The 19812-nt window shown below is 35.3% G+C and overlaps 2 protein-coding genes across 2 annotated transcripts in view; one reads left to right on the plus strand and one right to left on the minus strand.

The window, feature by feature from the left end:
* LOC110259421 (uncharacterized) overlaps nt 1-19812 on the plus strand; it is a 574595-nt gene that overhangs the window by 436479 nt on the left and 118304 nt on the right. The window contains exon 7 of the transcript XR_014838267.1: nt 19080-19272. The gene's annotated coding sequence lies outside the window, so the exon portion shown is untranslated. The remainder of the gene's footprint in view (nt 1-19079; nt 19273-19812) is intronic.
* The window catches only part of LOC110259422 (endogenous retrovirus group K member 9 Gag polyprotein), a 789250-nt gene that overhangs the window by 197006 nt on the left and 572432 nt on the right, over nt 1-19812 (minus strand). The gene's annotated exons all lie outside the window — the stretch shown is intronic.

The following is a 19812-nucleotide window of genomic DNA, read 5'->3' on the forward strand; positions in this document are numbered from 1 at the left end:
CTACTTTTCTAACCCTTTCTGGATCGTCATCTTCAAGCTCTCTGATAAAACCTTAATCTCCTTCTCTCCTTTGGGAAAAGCCCTCAGGAGAAGGGACTGGAGGATCCTCTAGCACAGGCCCTAGGAACCTTCTCAGGTATATTTGGGCAGGAAATTATGGGGTCCAAAGGTCCTGAAATATCATCTAATTGTGGGATTACAGATCCCGACCGGTTTGTTCCCTGCGCCAGCTGAACGGAATCTGACCACCTTAGGAGGAGGACGGAAAGGGGGGGGTCATAGCGAAGGTTTCCAAAGCATAGGGTCCAGAGTGGAGCCACGTTTGATCAAGTCCAAGAGCACAATGCAAGGACACGTTCATGAGCTCTGAAAAAAAGCCTGTAAAGGAGACAGAAGAGTAGAGGAAATTCTTGGGAATGGGAGATGAGAGCAGTGTGGACCAACATTTTAGCAAAAATCATGTTCTTCATCATTAGAAACCTAGCCTGTACCTCAAGTTACTTGTTTACATTTTGAAATATCCTAAATATGAATATGAACAATGCAAAAAAAATAGCAAATGCTGTGAAATATAGGTGGCTAAAATTGCTGCATAGTGTAATTTTCACAAGAAGCTCTTGTCTCAAAATATCCCAAATCACACAATTACACAAAGAGATGTATTCTCTCCCCCCTACCCCGCCACAAGATCTTGCGCTGTTTTTGAAAGAAGTGATATATTCTGTATAGCCTGCAGCTACCTAATCACTCTGGGACTAGTTTAGCTGAGTGGCAGTCACCGAATATGTCCATAGCCTTTATAGAGACAGGGACAGTTTACCTACACTTTTCTTCTTTAATTAAATAGTAATCAGTGAGTAGTAATTTAGACTCCCCCACCCCCACCCCATACATATGGGTACATGAGAAATTATGACAGCATGATTTGCTAAACTCTTTAATTATATTTAAGGCACTGGCTACATTTCTAGGTTTCAATGTGCTTAGGCCTGCTGTTGAACTTGAAAGAATTTATAGCTCTAAGGCATGTGTAGATTTATTAAAAGGACAGGTTAAACCCACAGACATACAGGTGATTCCAAATATAAAGAGAACTTTTTTCTAAGTCCTGGGACATGATCTCCCCACAATATTTTCTGTTTGGCCTCTGACTGCTGTAAGAGTCGCAAGTTGGCTCTGAAATGGATTCCCCCCTCTCGACCAATTCTATTAGTTGCTGTTATTAAGACTAAACATCTTTCTTTTTAAACAAAGGTTGAGTTCACAGTCTGTAGAATGTTTTAAAGATAACACCTTAAAACAAGTCTTTTTTCACTATAAACCAGACAGAGCTTTAACCGAATGAGATTTTATCTGTTCTTTAGAAAATGTGTATATTCATCAGACATTATCATAGCATCGAGTTTAGTGAATTTTGTCATTTAAATAACTTCAGTTATAATTCCAGTTTCCTCCTCTTATGTAAATAACCCCAAAACTGCTTTGGAGCAGAAGCTCTCCAAATATGGTCTCAGCCTAGAGGTAATTTTTTTTAAGAGAGGTTTTTTTTTTTTTTTTTTTTTTTTTTAGCTATATTAACTCTCCCATGTAAAAAAAAAAATCCATGAAACCCAGTGAAAAGAGAATCTGAGAAATTCTTTCACTTTGATAAATCCAAAATGTTGGAACTTTCAAGTTTAAAATTTTCCCTGGGGCACTATAAGAAAACTGACAGGAGATAAGTTTTAAAAGAATGTTATAACATTTAGAAGTTATAAATAAATTAAACAACATAGGTCACTGCATAAATGAGCATTAACTATTTCTATCAGGCTTGAAATTTTCATGACCTACATTTCTTCATATCATATTATGAAGTCTATATTCATTCGGAGCACTTTTTTTTTTTTTTTTTTTTTTTTGAGAGCTACTAGAGCTGTGTGGAAAAGAGGTGAAGCAAGAGAAGGTTAATGAGGGTGAGCATAAAGGACCACACTCCTACCACCTCTCATTCACCAGCCATTGCAGGGAAGGTACTCTGCCTTCCAGGACTGACAGCCAGCCAGACACTTTGCATCACTCCAAAATGATGCCACAGTTGATTCAGGTAAGAATGAGACATTTCATATATGGCAAAGGAGGCCAAACACTTTGAAGTGTAAATGTATTTCTCCTCCCTAATGTAACGGTAAGAGGGATGGGGCAGTTTCAAGCTACCAATTTACCAAAAAAACCTGCTCTATTTTCCATCTCTTTTATAGGGCCTATTTAAAGGGTGCTTTTGTTCTGCAAAATTTATCCATGGTATTCTCCTTCAGATTAAATTCTGAATGGTTTTTTTTTTGTAAAAAAAATTCAAATTAAGGGCCAGGTAACATCCCCAAATCCAAAATTGCTGTGTGTCCTACACTTAACTAAAACATTCCAGGGCAAGTGTGTATTTAAAGCTATGAAAAATAATGAATATATTTATTTTCATCCCTGAGTCCTTCCTTGGGGTGAAAAAGGGCAAGAACATTTTGGGTACACATGTGTTGAATGGCCAGTGGAATAATCATTGGTTATTTTCAAAGACAGCTACTAATAAATGTGACATCAAAGAAAAAGCAGAGCCAAAGCATGCAAACCATAAATGTTCCAAGCTCCAGAATGTCAACTTACTCAAACTCAAGTTAAGTCATCTACCAGTACTCACAGAATGTGTCTTCCCCTGTGTTCCTGACAACTCCCAATGTCATATCATTTGTAAATTCAATTAGCCTGCTCTTTACTCCTGCCACATAACCCATCTGACCTCTTCTGTCTTTCTGCTCCATTTCACCCTTTTATCCCCACAGACTCGCCTAGGATGAGAGGACTACATATCATAAGCCCCAGCCCTCTCTGCTTCCTATTTTATCTCCTATACTCAAAGGAGAAGAATTATGAGGACAAATAGTTGTACATTTTGCAACTGAATAAAAAGCCTCTGGAATGATTTTGTCCTACTCCTTATTGTTACCTAATCTATATAATAATTTAATAGACTTATACATGGTTAATAATTTAATGCAACATTTCTATGTGTTTTATTATGTTATTATTATCTACAAATGACTTAACATTTATAATTGCCATGTGGGGAATTTGATGTTACATGGCCATGACATCAAATTCATATTGTGTATCTCAGTGTGCACAGCAAAAATAAATTTGTCTTGGATACTAAACTACCTTTGTGGTTATAGGTTTAAATATTATCATTGAATAAAAAAGTATTTATGTGTCGGTGTTGACCTTCTAATTAACTGGAAATGGCCAGAGTCAATCATCTATTGACAGGTATTTACATAGCAAGTAATTATAGGGTAACGAGATTATTTCGGTTGTAAAATCAGAGGGCAAGTCATGCAAAGTTTAGAAATAGAGTCACCGAGTAATCTGTAAGAACATGTAATTGCTATGTTTTTAACTGGCTCTTACCAAGGAAAACTAAATTCTTACGGTAAGTAACACTGTAAAGTGACTTGTAACTGAGGGTATAGGTATGGTTTTAGTTTCTTAGTTATTAAGAGTCTGAAATCTCTAATAACATTTACAGTTTTCCTAATAAGTGAAAGAATTTCAGAGCACCTCAGCATACATAGAACTTTGTGCACAACTTCTCTGATTTACTGTTGGAAAGTTAGGGAATTAATTTCAAGGCTGCCTTGGAGGTCATCTCAGCTCATCCTGACTTTAGCCTCAAGGCGCGTACCTCATACATTTAAGTGCCCTGGCAATAGTATTTCTTGAGAATCCTATGTCCAGTATTGACAAAAGACAGTGCTAAAACTATGGCAAATCATCACAACAGACTTTCTAATAATTTGGAGATTTAATATTTTTAAAAATGCTCTATCATAACATAAAGTTGTCTGGATTTTGGCTACGGAGACTGGATCAAATCTCACAAGTGAACACAAGCCAACTTCCATTCCTTCCTCCCTGTCTCTAGACTCACCTAAACAGTTGCAAATCACCACCCATCACTATTCAGTTTTCCTAGTCTTTAAATTCTGACTCTCATATGCTGAAGTAGGTATCAATCAGTCCTTATTGCTATGGATGTGATGATTTTTTAAAAATTGAATAATACATTTGCTGAAGTTATTTACTCAAGTTACTCCTCAGTTATTTATATAATAATGTATAGCTATTTCCAATGTCTTATCATTAACTCAGAGTTTCAGTGGACTATGAATTCAGGCTATTCTAGGTCTAAAAATCAGAGGGTTTATGTATCTCAAATGAAGTCAATGCTCCAGATTAAATTCCTGCTCAGGCACAGTAGTTTGTATGTCTTTGGCTTAGATATTGATGCAGTTTGAGAAGTGTCAGTAGATGTGGGCATCAAATGAGGATTCTACTCAATTCTTTTTTGGGGGGCTGTGCCTACAGCGTATGGAAGTTCATGGGCTAGAGGTCAAATCAGAGCTGCAGCTGCCGGCCTATGCCACAACCATAGCAATGCCAGGATCCGAGTTGCTTATGCAACCTACACCACAGCTTGTGGCAATGCTGGATCCTTAACCCACCGAGTGAGGCCAGGGGTTGAACCTATAACCTCATGGATGCTAGTCAGATTCTTAACCCACTAAGCCATAATGGGAACTCCTCTATTCAATTCTACGAGCAGAATAAACCAGGAGACTGGGAAGATGAGAACAGTACAAATGGAAATGAAAAGGCACCTTCAAAACTCAAAAGATATCTTTTTAAGCTATTGCTACATGATTGTTAAAGTGGGTGTATATATAGTTGCTTAAATAATGCAAACTTTTACCTGTCATTTGGAGAGATAGAACAGGAGTCTTTAGTTAACGTAAGAGAAACAAATTCAAATAATTTTAGCTCAAGAGGGAAGCATGGGCAATGAGCATTCTAAGGAGAAAACTTACTTTAAGGAGATTTTCTAAATCAATTGGCACTTCCAAGGACTAAGTAATAACCTCCACAGAAGATGGAACGAATGCTTTGGAACACTTGTATGCCAGGCAAATTCAAAGTGCTTCACACCTTTTAACTCAGTAATTAACCCCTATATAAAAACAACAAAACTGAAACATAGATATACAATTCTCAATTCCTCATGCTGACCTTCAGCATTCTCCTGGTTTTGGCACTACCAGCTTCACAGAGACCGATGGCTTTGCTTCTGCTCTAGTTTTTTTCTGTCTTCATTATGTTTACTATATGAAGCCAATTTGCAGGAAATAAAGTTCAGTATTAATCTGGCTTCATACACTAAAGATAGTCTGAGAGAAAATATGCATTCAGCTATAAAAATACACACACACAATACATTGTTAAAAGCAACAGTGCCCTCCCTTTTTTTCCATCTTCTTTACTTAAACACTCCTCATAAAAAACGGTATTTCTTGGCAAGAGAAACCATTTTTCCTTTATGTCAGAGTCACTGTTAAGTTCACATTTGTGTTTGCAAGTTCTGTTTCCAACTTTCCACTCGGGTTCTATCCCCCACAGCAAGAAGAAAATCATGGAATTTGCATATTGTGCTTATGAAGTAGAGGAGCTGTCTGAGAGAGAAGCACCAAGGGGTTAGAAATCATGAATACGCACACACGTTGTCGCAGAATCCTAATCCAACATATTTGTCCTCGACTTTTATGTATTTCTCTGCTTTCAATTAAGATGCCTTATTAAATAGCATTCAAACATGTGAAAGCAAAGACAGAGCCTGACAGAATTTCAACAGGTTCTGTGCATTCATACTGTATGTCACCTCTTAATTAGCAACCAAAATGCAATGAACAGATTGTACAGTTTACCATCCTAGCCCAGCTCCTACACTTGCTATTTGTGCGTATACAGCATATTTAAAGAGACCCCCGTCCAGCGGGATTTTCATACTTGCTCCATCCCTGGAACAGAACCACCATCAACTAAATGCCACTTCATGGATGCCTTAGCCTGCAGCAGCAGCTGGCATTACCAAGCAGTTGAAAGGACATTTTAATCTCCTGTTTAATGCATTTTTTCTCCACCTGGGATAAGAAGCCAAAATTGCTGTTAGCAAAAAATGCCTTAGTCATTAACTGAAAGTGCCTTTTTAAAAAGTGTTCCATTACTCCCCTACTGGGAAATTTCAGACTTTATTAGCATTTTTTGAATTTGTATTAGTGGTACCTGAGTGGTAAAATGCTAACGGATGAACATTTAGCTATTTTCTACAGGTTTTGCTTTTGGGCTCTCCTTGCACAGGGGCAGAAAAAGAGAAAAGGGTCAATAGACTGTACTCCTCATCTAGCTCACTGGGATTGAAGTCCATAGTCAGAGGAATCCATCTTAATTTTCCATTATTCCATCCCTGCAGAAGCACAAAAGACTAGATTTGGGGACTCTCTTTTACCTCAAGGCAACTAAGAGGATATTAAATGTTCTTTAAATGCAAGCCTTGTGTATTTAAATCACATGCATGCTGGGCCAGTATTACCTTGCTTTGGTGATCAGACTGCATTGAATTCAGGCTATAAGAAAAAGAAATCCCCCATAGAAACACATGCTATTAGCAAAAGAGTTGGTCTGTGATTTTGGCACAAGAGACCTAACATTAAAAAATAAGAACCATCCAAGCAATGATTTGAATCAAACATAATTTAGATTGAGATTCATTCACATTTTTGTTTTATTTTCTGTCTACTAAACGCCCACCTAAATTTTAGAAATCTTCTGAAATGTGAGATAAGCCTGATTACAGTTGTGGTTTAGTTTGATTTAGTTTCTATAAGAGCTGTGTTACCCATGAGCTAAAACAAATACGTACATGTAAGACAGCCACTCAGGTCTCAGGTTGAAAATATACTGAAATCTTCTACCAAAATACTTGACTGTCAAGTAAAAACTAAAGGGGACAAATAGAAGGTCAAAAACTATTTTGAAGGTACTGTTGCTATATTTATTTCTTGCTTTAGTATCATATACAGCCAACTGAGCAATATATTGTCATCTTATAGAACTTTCTCAGAGACCCTCTTTCTTGTCTAAAGTTTGACTTCTGCTGTCCCCAGGTTTGGTAAAAGAATAAGCAAGACTTTTGGATATACAGAAAATTTGGTTTCCTTAAAGTATAAGTGAAAATGTAGTCCTTTTCCAATAGACAATGGAAGGAGCAGGGATAAAGAAAGAATACTAGATTTAACAGGAATTAAGGTTAAAGAAGCCCAAGTCCTCAAGGATGCCTATTTTCTCGAGAAGTATGAGCCAGTAGGGCAAAGGGCCTGAGTTAGGGAATATATAGGAAATATACTGGGAAGAGAAATGATTAGGCATTTTCTAAAATTGTCCTTTACTCTTTGAGTACTCAGAAATCATAATTAAAATGACAATGAAAGTCATAAAATAGTGGCCTTCCAGTGATTGGCCCTACCAACCAGCTATATCCTTATAATGTTCCTGACTCTAAACCTTGCCAAACAACATAAGCAGCTCAGATGTGGTGAGAAGCTGCAAATGACCAGTTTGGCTAGTTTATTAGAACGTAGAGGTATGTACACATGTATGTGTATGTATGTGTGTATGTGTGTATATATGTAGATAGATAGCTAGATTTTTAGATTCCACTGAGATGTTAATCTTCCTAAAGCAGTCCCCTGAGTGAATCATCAGCAAATTTGACTGCATCTGTTATGCAATATGGCTTCATTGTGCATTATTCAAAAATTTTAAAAGAGATTTTTAGAATACTCAATTATGACTTCTCTTTGATGGTCTAACTTTAGTTAGAAGACTACAAACACATTGCAGCCTTTGGAGTGGAAGTCAGTGGAATATTTCTGCATAGAATCCAAATGTACCATTAAGTTTTTATCTTCAACTATATGAGGGGTTTTCTAAGGTTTGAACTCATAAATTCTTTTCACAGAAGCACATAATTTTGAGGGGCTTTCTTATTATTTTTAAAAGCTGTTTATAATTTTATATGTATATGAAATATGACAAAAAAGATTTTAAGAAGATTAAAAAATTTGTATTAGCATGTTAGAAAAGATGTTATAAAATTGTCATATTCTGATAAATTTTAGAGCATGTAAAGACAAAATTCAACTTTTCCCACTTAAGTCATTCATAGTATTTACTTTAAGTTGTTATGAAAAATAACACAGCTTGATTTTGAACAAATTTATAAAATAATGCATCCCATTTGAATTGAGACTAAATATCTATTAGCATGTAGATTGAAATATAACTGTTTAAATCAAAAAAGACAAGAATCATTAGCCAAACTGAAATTTTAAATTTTTAAATTTTTCATTAAAAACTTTTTAAAATATAATTTTTGTGTTCTGTTCCCTCTAAATGATGGGAAGATTACTCTGTTTGCAGGCACATCCCACAAATGACATATAGTGGATATTTAGAATTGTCATCTTAGTACATAAAAATACAAATCAGACGTGTTCATCACTCTAATTTTTTTCTTTTAACATTAGCTTTTACAGTATAGAAATATCTTGATTTGTTCAAGATGAAAGCAACACAGAATTGTCTCACAGAAGTCTTTAATTCATTTACTCAACATATACCTTATGAATTCCACTATTTATTAAGCCAGGCAGGAAATGTGAAAGGATTCAAGAATGTGGAGATGAAACAAACAGATCCTAGTTTTCAAGCAACCCAATATCCGATTAGGACATCAAAACCAAACAACTAAGAGTAATACAGTTCTGCTGAATACTGGATAAAGGTAAAAGGTACACAGAAATGGCAAATTGTTCAGGTAACAGTTAAGGAAATCCTCACAAAAGAAGTTACATTGGAACTATGTTTTCAATAAGCAGATGTTTGCTGGGCAACATCAGATGGGAAAGAACATTTCAGCACAGAAAATGGCATGAACATGCCCTTTTCAGAAGATATTTGAGTAAACCTGTAATTTAACTTCACATGTAAGAGTAAGATTAAATAAGTTGGAAGTGGTGGTGAAAGACATGGTCTGGCAGACAAATAATTTGCATTTTATATGTCGGTAATGAGGAGATATTGAAGGAATTTCAAAACTGCAATAGAATGACCACATGCATTTTAGAAAGATGATTTTCAACAACCAGGACTCTTCCTATTCTTTATATCATTCTTGCCTCTGATCCTTCTCTCACCAACATCTGATGAAAGAAGAGTGAAACTATAGGATATTGATAACATTTAATCTAGATTTGTGGTTATTTGGAGGAAAAAAAAAAGAGTTGATCAAGTTTGAACGCACCAGATTTTTAACTTATATTGGTATTCAATGAGAGTAAGAATTATTACTGATATTTCTTGAGATACATAGACAACACTCTTTTACATAATTTTATTTGTTTTTCATCTAATCAAAGCTCATACCTATCATCCAAGTCTCATAGGGAGAAGTTATGTTCAACATGTATAATGTTAAGGAATATTAAGGAACTCCATTTTGGAATTTTTTTTTTTTTCAGGGCTGCACCTGCGGCATATGGAGTATCCCAAGCTAGGGGTTCAATCGGAGCTACAGCTGCCAGCCTATGCCACAGCCACAGCAACACAGGATCCAAGACACGTCTGCAACACACCACAGCTCATGGCAACGTCAGATCCTTAACCCACTGAGTGAAGCCAGGGATCAAACACACAACCTCATGGTTTCTAGTCAGATTCATTTCTTCTGCACCACGAGGGAACTACTTGAAATTATAGCCCAAGAAACAAATTTCTCTTCTTTTTATGAACACACAATATTATAGATCTAATTTTAGAAAGGCATATATTCAATATATGCATGTATATTCATTATATATGTATTTATATCCCATTTTTAAACTTTTAATCCATTTATGTAAATAAATATTGACATTTGGGATCCAGACACCCATGCAGACATGAAGGGCAATGATACAGGAATGCTCGTTAGCAGAACATTTTGGTGTTTGAGAAACACTGTTAGATAGAAAACTATGAGTGAAAGTCATAACCAAATACCTAAAATACTAGGGTTTTCTTTCCTTGTAGGGCCATTTATTAGGTTATAGCCATATGTCAGGAATTATTAGGTGTATTTCATGCAGTATGTCTCATCCTCACAACTCAATAACTTATATCCATATCTAAAGATGAGAAAACTAAGGGTAAGGGAAGTTATGCAAATTTTACTAGAGTTTTCTCTCCTCTGATATGCCTTCTGATGAGGTATTGATCCATAATACTTTCCCTGTCTTCTTGACTATAATCCTTGATTTTCCTGATCTAGGTTCAGCTTAACCACAATATTGTCATTGCTGTTAATGTAAAACTTAATTTCTTTGTTCACCATAATAGAATAATTTGACTTCAACTTTTCTATTTTTTTGTTTTTGTTTTTGCCCATGACCACAGCCTGAAGAAGTTTCCAGGCCAGGGATCTAACCTGCACCACAGCAGCAACCTGAGCCATAGCAGCGACAATGCCAGATCCTTATTCCATTGCACGACCAGGGAATTCCTATTTGATACCAATTGAATTTCCTCACTCACAAGAACAGATGTCTCCTGAAGGTCACTAATGTAGAGAAAAGATGAATCTAATATTCAACTTAAAATAGTGACACATTTTTTTAAAGAAAATGGAGTATATTATTGAACATTGTTTCCAATTAAAATATAATTAAAAAGAAATATAAAAAGATGTGGATTTACATCTTCATGCAGTATATCTAATCCCCATTTCCATTATTCATCATAATATTATCTACAGGAGAAGATGGAAGAGAGAAGCAAGGAAGGGAAAGAAAGGAAGGGAGGAATGAAGAACAGGGAGAGAAAGAAAGAAATAAAGAAAGGAAGGAAGGAGGGAGGGAGACTGGGTTTGAGTTCTGGTTCTTCTATAATTGTTATGTGTGACCTTGGGAAAGCTACCTAACCTCTCAAAGATGTGGTTTCCTTTAAAACAGGATTAATAACATATACTCACATGGTTATTGCAAGGATTAAATGAGCAAGTGTGTGAAAAGCTCCTGGCCAAAGTAAGAGTCCAACAGGAATAAGGGTATAGAGAAAGACAAATAGGTTCTGCAGAGCAAAGTAAACCACTCTCAATTTTATATTAGCGCTTTCGTTTTAGAGTAACACTTGTTATCATCAATAGAAATTCCAATAAGTCTAGCTTATTGTTCTTCCCAGGTCTTCATTCTCCCTTTAGATTTAAACGTAAAAACATTTACAAGCATAGACATAAGACATCACTGAGTGAAAATATTCTCTCTATATATTTCAAAGATAATGACTAGAGCTGTTCAAATGGAAAGAGCTGATTTAATCTGTGAAATAGTTTCCTATCAAGCCCTATATGGTAAGTAATAAGTCACTGTTAAAGACTTACTAAAATGCCAAAAGAACATTGGAGAAATATCAAAACAATCCCAACAGAACTTAGGGTCTAGAATCTGAAACCATAGGAAGCAAAACATTCTAGTGGCCCAAGTGGCAAAGTATAGAAATACCGTGTAGGAGTTTTTGCTGTGGTGCAGCATGTTAAGTATCCAATTACAGCTGCTCTAGTTGCTGCAGAGGTGTGGGTTCAACCCCTGTTCTAGCACAGTGGGTTAAAGGATCTGGTATTGCCACAGCCATTGCAGCTCGGATTCAATCTCTGGCCTCAGATGTAGCCATAGAAAAGAAAGAAAGAAATGCTGTGCCACAGAATTTAAAGTGACATAGACATGCTTATCGAATGTATTATCTATATCAAACATAAGCACTAGGTACCAGCTGCTGTGTTGATACTTCTACAAAATTAATTTAATGTTGTAAAACCTTGTGGATAAGAACAACCAAGAAATTATTATTCCTATGTTACAGATAAGGAATCTGACACTTATATAGGTGACTTGTCGCCAGGTATGCAGATAGAAAGTGGTGGGGTTTTTGCTGCAGCTGAGTCTGAACTCAAGCATGTGCCAAGATTTTACCTGTGATATTATGCTTCTTCAATGAATTTGGTCAAATTACTACCATGCTCCCCTACGATAAACGTATAGAATGAGGTCTCAAATAAAATTTATATCCAAAATACTTGAATTGAACATTAAGACAATTTTGAATTTTTCTCTTTTTTCTTTGGAAAAATAATTGTTTCCCATCACATTAGCCTTTTAGCACTGATAAGTATTTATTCCATCTATAGACAAATCACATCTAGGGTTTTTTTTTAAAATGCTAGAGATATATATTCTAAGACATATTTTCTAAAAACAAATAATGATGGTTTTCTAAATAAAAATTATGTGAGGAAATATAAAACATAAAGCATTTATGAAAATACTTGACATTAAAAATCTTGGTAACAATTTATACCAGTATTAGGATATTTACTGTTCTGTTTTATTCCCTTGATTTTCTAATTACTTGAAAAATAAAATGTGTTTTTTCTATTTGGAAGTATTTTAAAAAACATTTTCTATTCTAGTACTTGTGATCAGTCTATTCATATTTTCTATTTCTTCCTGGTTTAGGCTTGGTAGGTTGTACCTTTGTAAGAATCTGTCCATTTCTTTTGGGTTGTCCATTTTCTTGGCATACAGTTGCTCAAAGTAGTTTCTTGTGTGAACCTTTGTATTTCTGCAGTGTTTTGTTGTTTAATGATCATTATAGTTAGAGATGATAAAGAATTGTTTGGTTTACCTTTTAAAATTTCATTTTACTTAGTTTTATTTATTTAGAAAATAAAGTTCTGGTTTGGAGAAGTCACTATAATTTGACAAAAAAAGGAAATTAAAATTACAGATCAAATCTAATATAAATAGCTAAGAAAAATGTACAGTTAATAGCTACATTTTAGCACTAGAAATCACAGCTACTGTAAATGTACAGACTTCAATAATTTTAAGGAACAAACACAAATCATGTTTTTCTTTCACCCTGACTACATAGAAAGTTGTTAAAGCATATACAAAGCTGTTTCCTTTCATTTTCTATATACTTTTACCACAGCAAAAGTGTTTTTATTCATCTTTTTAAATAGTGCTTTCAAGACAATAGTACAACATGGTAACCTTTCTCATTAGAAAGGTTACCATGCTTTGTTTTTGAAAAAATCCCGTTTAATGTTCTAGTCACAGAATTAAAAGGGATGGGGATAGCCCTGCTAAATGAAGGGTTCAAAACAATGAGCCCTTGTGGAACCCATTACCACTTCCCAAGATGACAGAGTATTCTTGCAAGTATAGTGGGAAGGACAAGTCCTGGCTGTCCTGCCTCTTGACAGAGGAAATAAATCACCCTACACACTGGAGGATACCTTTCCAGACTGCATGCTGGGAACTTCATTACACAAGCTGTGCCACATATTACTATGCATATTGCTGCTGATTGGACATAGATGCATATCCGCAGCCTATTTCTGTCATTGTCTTATGGGGAAGATATCCATTTTTTCCTCTATAGACAGATATGGCTTGAAAAGGACATGAAGAAAATGATACTGTGTGCTCCAAAGATCCTGACCTTTGGCAAAATATGCTCATGACTCATGATTTGCCTAACTTGTCCTAACCCTATCTCTTGGTGCATAAAAGAGGATCATATTATTATGGTTTTATATTTGTACAATATCATTTCCTCTGAATGCAGTTGTTATCAAACAAGTCTTGTCCCTGGTTGTAGACTCATTAAAAAGAGGGCAACATATTTCCCCATAAAAGAATTTTTAGTGCCTTGTTCTTTTTAATTGGTAATTCTTTTGCTTCATTCATAAATATGAACTTTATTTACGCAGTTTTTCTCATATGCCATGAATGTAATTTAATCTAATTTGGACCAGTGTGATAATGAAAAAAAATTGCAAAGGAGGACTTATAATCTTCAGGCTGGAAGCACAGTGTCATTTTCACAGTCAACAATATAAAATTAATGAACCAAAGGAGATAAAATTAATGAACATGACTATTAGCAAGTTTCCTGTAGTTTGAGAACACTAGTGTAATTTTAGATGGAGATTCCTCATAATTTAGCCTCTTCTTGGGGAATTTTCTGTGGTGAAATGCTTTTGTCACTTCTGCTTTGGTTGAATAACACTGCCCATTGAAAAGTATATGCCAAATTCTTGTTGCTAGGTGTGCTGCCTCAAGCATTGTAAAAATAGAAGTAAAATTACATTACCTTTAAACTTAATTTTATTAGTAAAATAAAATTATAATCTCAACATTCAAAATCTACCAATACAGAAAACAACAACAACTAATAAGGCTTTGAAAGACCAGATGTCATCTCTTAAAAGTAACTTGTGAGCAAAGGACAGAAATTATTTAGATTTTACATTCCTTTGTTTCTATTCTGGTCTAATATGGGCATTTTAGGTGGTTTTTTTTTTTTTTTTTTGGTGTTAAGGGAAATGGTTGCCACTAAATAATATTTTCACTTCAATTAACTAAAATGCTTATCAAAGAAATGTTTCCTAAAACTCTATGAGACTCCAAAGATTAGCTTCAGAATGGCAGCTGTCACATGACGTATTGTATAATCAAGGTACTCTGATCAGAATTAACTTTTTTAGCTAGAAATACATTTGTCATTTTTTTATTATAAACATTATTTCCTGGTGATTGACATTTCAAGTCTGAGTTTACTAGCTCTGCTCTGCTTTTTGGATGTACCAGTTTTCCTTCATTCCCACAGGAAAGAAGCACAATTCCATCTGATATTTCCTAATTTTAGTCCCTTGTGTCAAATTATATAATCTCAAAATGTTAGGGGAAAGTCTCCAACAAATTTTTAGTGGGGTGAAGAGTAAAGCAGAGTGGGGACTTCAAAGTATCCTAACTGTGAGTAATTCCTCAGACTCTTCTTCTGATCTCTGACTTGAAAAATTTTTCCATTATTTTTTCCAGTCGTACTGAGATGTAATCAACATACAACATTGCATACGTTTCAGGTGACAACTTGATCCATGTACATATTGTGGAACGATTCCCACAATAAAGTTAGCACACCTCACATTTGTGTGGCTGCGCACATCCAATATTTACTTTCATCGCAACTTTCAACAATATAATATGGTGTTGTTAACTACAGTCACCATGCTCAAGAGTAGTTCCACAGAAATTATTCACCTTATAACTGCAGGTTTGTATTCTTTGACAGTTGAAACTACAGATGGATTTGGGTGGTAAGGGCATTTTAATGATATTAATTCTTCCACCCTACAGATGCGGGATATCTTTGCATTTATTTGTGACTTCCTCAATTTCTTTCATCAATGTTATAGAGTTTTAAGTATAGATATTTCATCATCTTGATTAAATTTATTCCTAAGTATTTTATTATTTTTAAGCTACTGTAGATGGGAATGTTTTATTTCTGTTTCAGATATTTTCTTGCTAGCACGTAGAAATGAGACTGCTTTTTGAATGTTAATTTTATATACCTCAACTTTACTGAATTCACTTATTAGTTCTAATAGTTTTTTTGATAGTTTTTAGGGTTATATATATACATGCGTATATGTGTACGTGTATCATGTCACTATCTTCTACCTAGATCCCAAAGGACCCCACCTTCATGACCTCATCTGAACCTAATAACCTCCCAAAGGCCCAACTCCAAACAGTGATGACACTGATGGTTAGATGGTTAGAGCTTCAATGCCTGAATTTTGGAGGGGACACAATTCAGTCTACAGTATTGCTGTCTTCTTTTTAGTGTTAAATAGTCTTATTACAGTCAACTTATTGCAAAGGAAGATAAGATTCAGTCATTCTCAGAGTTTATGCAGGCAGCATAAAGAATAGTCTGAGCATTTTAACATGAATTTATAATTGTCTCCCAGCACAGTTGTAGTGATGGAGTTTTATGTAGAAGAGGCTGAGAGGAATCAATCTGCTTGTAAACAGTGGCTTGGAGACCAGTCTGGGAACTTCAGCTATGAAAAAGATAACAGTGGGGACTACTGGATTATTTCTGCTGGTAATGAAAGATAAGAATTAATGGCTTCCTTGTACAAGAACTCTATTATGAAGCACATGGAATAGGAGAATCACCCATCACCTGCTTAGGGTCTACCATGAGCAAAGCACTCACCATGAGCAAAGCACTCTGACGAGCTACGTGACATTTGGACATTGCTAAACTGCAGTTACTTTGTCAAATCCCACTACTAGCTATATACTATTATTTAGTTAGCATGGCTTCTTAAACTAGAAAAGTACATATAATGGAAACAAAACTGCTAAATGCTGTTTAGAGATGGCTAATTTCTGAAGATTCAAGTTTGAAGGTTATTCAATTTTCTTAAAAATTTAAATAATGAAGTTTTAAATAGAGCACTAAACGGGGATCTCTTTCTTGATGTAATCATAAGATTTTTTAAAGTAATATATTTCTTACTATGTGATTTGATATTATTTAAGACCCTGTGTACCACCTAAAATCATCTTTCATGCCGCCACTGGTACTCTTTCTACATTCTAGGAATCACTCATCTAGGTAGTTAAAAAATCTTTAGGACATAGGATCCATCCATTTGAAGCTGACTTTGGAGTCTAGAGAGGTGATCAGTACAACTACAACTATGATATAAAATAGTTGTAGAAGATAAGCAACCCAAGTGAAGAACAGAGTGTTATGGAAGATTAGTTGAAGGAAGATTTCTGACTTGGAACCCAGAAAGAGATCCCCGTTTAGTGAGACGATTCACTGAAAGATGTCCTATTTCATGTAGCATTTAAAAAAAACTAGTAAATACTATCAATCACTAATGGTAAAAAGGCATCCAAACAGAAAACATGATATGAGCAAAGTTCAAAAGCAGGAAGGCATCTAGCACATTCAGGAAATGGTGTGCACTCCAATTAAGATATCAAATAAGGGGATAAGAACAGAGTAAGAACATGCTAGAGAGGGTGAGGCAGAACGGAGAGGATACATTGTATCAAGACAAACTGTTTGACCTTCTGGGGTATGGAAAGAAAGCTGACAAGCAGTATGGAGTCAAAAGATTAATCCAACAGTGTTTTATGGAATAACTCATGATGAGAGAGGCTGAAAGTGGAAATACTATGACCATGATCCAGAAAAGAAGTAGTAAAGAACTGACTAAAGCAGTGAGAATGGTAACAACAGGAGTAATGACAGCCATCATATACTGAGACTTTCTAGAGCCAGCACTGTGTCAAGCCCCTTATGTGTACTACAGCATAACGTTTATAACAATGTACTGAAACATGTAATGTTTGTACTCGCAGTTTATAAATGAAGGACTGACCTAAGATCATATGCCAGAATTGATGTTTACACATAGGATTACTTAATGCTAGAGATTAAATTTCTAACTATAATACAATATAGAGGAAATATTGTATGGAAATATCTACAAAGTAGCTCATTTAGATCTATTATACTGTCACAGAAAGATGAAGAGTGACTTACTGGATATGAAGTTTAAAGAAGAAATCAAGAAGGATGTTCAAAATTTGAGAATAGGCAAATGAACTGATATTGAAAAGAAGGGAAATTAAGAAATGGCCAGTATTCACGGGACACCCAGAAAGTGAGATTTTAAAAAATGCAATAAAATGCTATACAATTTGTAGAGAAATCAAGGTGTCAGTTTTGGTGGATCTGACTGGCACCTTGCCTAACCTCTGAAAATAAGACCAAGGTTTGTCTCAAAGTTTTCTCTATTATGAGCATTGAACAGCTGGAAAAGGAGAATAAGATTGCATTTTCTTTTTCTACTACAACTTTAAGTACATTTCTTCATAAAGAGATGTTCTTCCATTTTATCTTTTAGGAAGAAGACTTGTATCTTTTATTAGTAAGCTCACTGCTTTTATAACATTCATTATACTTTACAATAGCAATTAAATCCTCTAGTCCCCTGCTTATCTTAATTAATGTCTAGTTTGTTAAAGAAAGAAGTGTCTTCAGCTTTACTCTAGGGTAAGGAACAAACTAGCTACAAACTCCTGATGATGGATCAGCTTGGGGACTGATCATTAGGTGTATCTCAGTACTGTGTAAGACTAATTTGCCTTAGATTATTTCAAATGAAAATCATGTTTGTTCCTCTCTCTTTTAGTTCATGCCCTAAAGTTCTCTCATATGAAGCCGAGAAATCATCTACTTAAGAGTAGGGATGATAGTCATACATACAAAAGGAGGGTTAAGCTTCAGGCTACTGGGATGCTAATAAGAGCTAAAGGCTTCAGTGTGCCAGGCAATAAGTGCTTTGCATACATTACTACCTTTAATCCTTCCAGTATTGCTATGGTTTGCATTCTACACCATGGGTAATCAGAAGCATCAAAGTATTGTCCAACTAATAAGTGGTAGAGCTGTGTTTCAAATCAGTCACTACAAAAGCAAAACCTGTGCTCCTCTAGGGCCTCTTATATTTGGTTCTGTTAAAGAGCTGCACCTCATCTTAGAAATATGAGGCTAGTTACACAAAAATGAAAACACAGATTTAGTTAAATACCCATAAAACTTAGGTTTAAGGAATAGGTAACTGCTGCTGAAGGAAAATAATATTTTGTTTTGAATTGTTCATTTTTTCAATTCAACATAATTTAGTGAATACCTATTATTATTTGGTCTTTTGTCCTTTTAGGGCCGCACCCAGGCATATGGAAGTTCCCAGGCTAGGGGTTGAATCAGAGCTATAGCTGCCAACTTACACCACAGCCACAGCAACTCGGGATCCAAGTTGCATCTGCTACATAGTGCACGGCAACTCCAGTTCCTTAACTCAGTGAGTGAGGCCAGGGATTGAACCCGCATCTTCATGGATACTAGTTGGGTTCATTAACCGCTGAGTCACAGTGGGAACTTCTTTTTTTTGTATTATTTTTAATCATTCAAATAAACAATCAACATTAATAGAATCTACCAGATAATTTGTTAAAAATACCTCATTTTACCATTTTGCACATCAAATTTAGTAGTATAAGTACCATGAAATATTGGAATTAAATAAAATTTTAAAGGAATATACTTGTTCTCAGTCTTATGATATGGAAAGTTTGAGTGGCAGTTAATAGCAACTACTAAGTAATCTTCATGGAATTACCAATATATATCTTGATGTACAGTTTTGAAAATGACTTGATAATCTGTTTCCCTCCTAGGCCTTTTAAACTCTGATTTGAACGTAGTCAAGAGAGAGGCAAAGGAATCACATATCAGGAGTCATTCAACACCTCCAGAAATCCTGTAGGTATTCAAATGTGTCTGTCTCCCAAGTGGTTAGATTCCACCTGTTGAAACCCAGAGGTGGCCCCCTTCCTCCAATGGAAGCACGTAGAAGAGCAGCTGTGAGAGGTAAGAGATGGGCTCTTTTTTAACCTCTCCTCCTGCAGAAAGCATTGTCCTTATATTTTTTGGTTGAGGGAACTTCATTTCTTCTTTCTCCTACAATATCAGACTTTCACCTGTTTCATCTCTTCTTAAATTTTAATATCTAAACAGCAAAGAATTTCTTCTATGATAAAAAGGCAAAGCTAATGCAAACAAATGCACATTTCCAATGAGCCTCAAAGAATTCTATCCTAATTAAAGTTACACCATAATCCCAAAGTCGTTAGCCTTTATCCCCACCGCCCACCCCCAACCTAATATGTATGGTATGGTCTAAAACGGTGTTTTGGTGGGTTGAAAGAAAACTCCAAAAAAGGGCTGTAGAAACTATTTGATACATGAATGGCATTTTGCCCTCCTAACTGGAAGAACAAAATGCCACTTTCTGTGGAGTAGTGGCTATGGAAGTAAAGTTCTGTTCCACCTAGGACATAAAGGAACAGAGGAAGACTTCTCCAAAAGTTACAAAGTAACTCTTGCAGTGTTCGAAGTCTATATTTTTAT

This window comes from Sus scrofa, chromosome 2 (assembly GCF_054392235.1).
Source record: "Sus scrofa isolate SSC_HxYL_T2T_F1_AM1 chromosome 2, Sscrofa_HxYL_maternal_Yorkshire_Landrace_v2.0, whole genome shotgun sequence".
NCBI lineage: Eukaryota > Metazoa > Chordata > Mammalia > Artiodactyla > Suidae > Sus > Sus scrofa.